Below are 3,465 nucleotides of genomic sequence, written 5' to 3'. Positions count from 1 at the left end.
TGGGTTATCTTAGTTGTTGTGAATTGTTTAAATTTATGCTTTTCTAAAAGTGTTTTCATTTCTCTATGGAATTGAAAAGATCACTTGACAAGTATAGCCACCCTGACTGATAGTTAAGTACTCTCAGGCCTTAAAATATGTCAGCCCACTTTTAATTGGCTCTTGTGAGTAACCTTGTCTTTTCTGATGCTTGTGATTTGAATTCCTGTATTGGTGTTTTTCACTTTTCGTTCTTAATGTCATTTCTTACATGTCATGGAGTGGTTCTTCTCTGGTCATGACTGTTTAAGTTTTTAATGCTCTCTGGTTTAGATCTCCTTATTTTCACTTGGTTTAAAGACTCTCCAGCTATCATTTAATTGAACTAATTCTGTTTTCAGACTTTTTCTAAATTCCTTCTTCTGCCCCATTAATTCTTGGATTTGGCCTTTTGGATGTGTCTAACAGTCTTGGAGTTTGGGTGTCTTCACTCTACTTCTAGATATTTTTCTAGTTGTATTGCTATGTCAACCTCATCCTTCTTCTCTGAAATTCATCCATCTTACCTGTTAATGACACTCTCTGCTGTTTCTCTTTTATCGAATTGGTTCATTTTCAGAGTCTCAATTTTCTTGCTGACACTTTCTTACATTTTTGTTTGTTTTATTTTGCTTTGTTTTTTATTTTGAAAGTTACTGACTATTTTGTTCACTTTTATAACTTTCTTATCCAGATCCTGAGTTGACTTTTCTAAATTGTTCTATGTGTACTTGACTCTCCCATATATAGTCATTTATATTATTTCAAAGGAGATCACTATGTCTTTATCTGATATGCTGGCTGTTTCTTTCCATGTCTATTACTGGGGAGCTATAACTTTGGGTGGATGTCACAGTGGGCAGCTGCCTCATGTATTTTGTTTATTCATTAAACATTGTGCAATTGATGATGGATGTGTCTTCTAAGTTTTTTCTTCCTCTGTTTTTTGTTTTACTTCAGTTTGTCATATATGATTTCCCCTGGTGATTTGTCTTACCTATGGCTGCTCAGCAGAGAATATGTCTATACTACCAGACATAATGACTTAGCCAAACTTCCAGTGATGACTTGCAGTAGAAAACACTACAACATTTTTCCAAATCCCCTATAGAGTTTAATGACATTTGGATGAAAATGTTCAGATTTTGAACTAATATTTACCTAGTGAAATGATTAAGGAAATGCAAAAGAGAAGGGCTTAAATGAGAAAGGAAGTATGGGGGTTGGGGATTAGGCTCAGCCATAGAGCACTTGACTAGCGCAAGGCCCTGGGTTCGGTCCCCAGCTCCGGGGGAAAAAAAAAAGAAAGAAAAAAGAGAAAGGAAGTATGATGGTCATAGTTTTGGGCAGTAGAGAAGCTGTTGTAAGACTAAAGTCATAAAAGATTTGACAACAAGATTCAATTGCAAGACAACAACATAACAAAATATAAAACTACACATACTAATAACAAATATGCAGTCTTCTAGGAAGGACATTGAGTATGAAGTCATGAATTTACAAAAGCCATGGATACATACACAATATTGGACCTTTTAGTATTCTATGATTGTCATGAGGCTCCAATCCTATAAGAGGAGCAACATTCGGTTGATGCTTGCTGGAGGAAGGAAAGCCATATCCTCAGTGATATAGGTACTGACAAGGAATTTATCTGTGTGCCAATGACTCCCTCACTCACATCCACCCTAGTGGAAGAAACCCTAATTAAGTGCAGTGGGCCACTTAAAGGGAAGGACATAAATATAAGACATGAATGAAAACTGTTGAAAGAAGATGGGGTTTGTGGGGACAGAAAGAATAGTCAGGATAATGGAGGGAATGCAATCAAAGTACAAATATACACAAAGTACAAGTATAAATACATATATGTATGTATAATTATGTAGTAAGGATAAGTTTAAATTTTAAAATACCCAATAGCTTGAAGTAGAAGATATCATGCATAGAGTCATTATTTCTTCCTCTTCAGGATGATGTGATCTCTCTGAATGGGTGGATTATATATCAGTTTCCACAGGTAGAAAGATCTGCCAGTCTCATGAATTGAACCAAGTCCTCGGTGGGTCCTTCCAGGTGAAAGACCATTTTTCTGTCAGAAGTGTTGTTGTTGTTCTTGTTGCTGTTGAGAGACCCCTGGTTGGATTGTTTTGGTTGCTGGAATGAAACACTGACAAAAACCAATTTGGATAAGAAAGATTATTTCAGATGCTACCTCTACCTCACAGTCCACCGTTGAGGAATGAGTCAGGACTTAGAACAGGAACCTGGAGGCAGGACCTGAAGCAGAGATGAGGAAAGAATTCATGAGCACAGCTGAATTCTCAGTCTGTGACTCTCACAAAGCCCACACAGATGGACGCCTCACTGCTGACCACAGCGGGTACTGTCAGGCAGACACAGCACAGCACAGCTCTCTTGCTTGGCTGGTTCTATGTGGAGAAAGGACTGCCCCCTTTTGTTTACTTTAGTTCGTTCTCTTAAATGACACATGGCGCTTTTACCTTAGCTGTTTTTCATGTTATCCCAGAAACCCAAGTGCTATCGACAGTTTACCCAGATGTGCTCTGGGAGCTCTGTAGTCTCCACATGAACTACCTGGAAATAGGGGATGAAGATTTGGATAAAAGAACTTGCAGCTCTTTTAGAAGATTTAGAATCCGTGCCTAGCACCCATCTGTTAACACATACCTTTCAATAACTCGATGTTAAAGGAATTTAATTTCTTATTCTGGCAGCCATAAGCATCAGAAAACACAATTCACACACATACATACAGGCAAAACATTTATAAAAGTGATACTTTAAAAATAAATCTTTAAAAACATAACTGAAAACACATTACCCAGAATTTAATTTCCCTGTTGCTCAGGTTAGATAACGGACATAAAAAAGGCAAATGTAGAAGACTTGAAAAGGAGGTTTGATGTTTTGTTTGCTCTGAAAATTCAGACCCAATGTACATATGATGTCAATTAGTCCCTGATGGCTTTATTATTGACTCCTGAACCCTTACTTCCTATAGCATATTTTCATCTTGATTTAAGTGTATGTGCAGCATGTTGGCAAGTGACACAGCTTCTTCTGAAGTCCCATCCATACCCTACCCCCACCTCCACCCTCCACTCCAGCCACATACACATATGAGATTTGGGATAAGAAAGATTTGTTTTTCTAGGCACCAATTGCATTCTGGGTCTCACTGAACTTTCACAAATCTCAGTACATGAGATGTCTTTATGCAGCTGTCCTTCCCAGTTGCTGGTCAAGCTGACGTTCAGCACTTCAGGCTCAGTCCCAGATGCAAAGACAAAGTTTCGTGGTGATAACCCAGTCACCACCAACGATTTCATGGGGAAAACTCCTTATAATCTGTCTCCGCCTACTTCACTCATGCTGGATTTCCTTCTCTGAGTGGAATCTTTACCAGGAAATAAGTTTTGCTAT

Source organism: Rattus norvegicus, chromosome 15, assembly GCF_036323735.1.
Source record: "Rattus norvegicus strain BN/NHsdMcwi chromosome 15, GRCr8, whole genome shotgun sequence".
In the NCBI taxonomy this organism is placed as follows: domain Eukaryota; kingdom Metazoa; phylum Chordata; class Mammalia; order Rodentia; family Muridae; genus Rattus; species Rattus norvegicus.
This window is presented reverse-complemented; position numbering follows the sequence as displayed.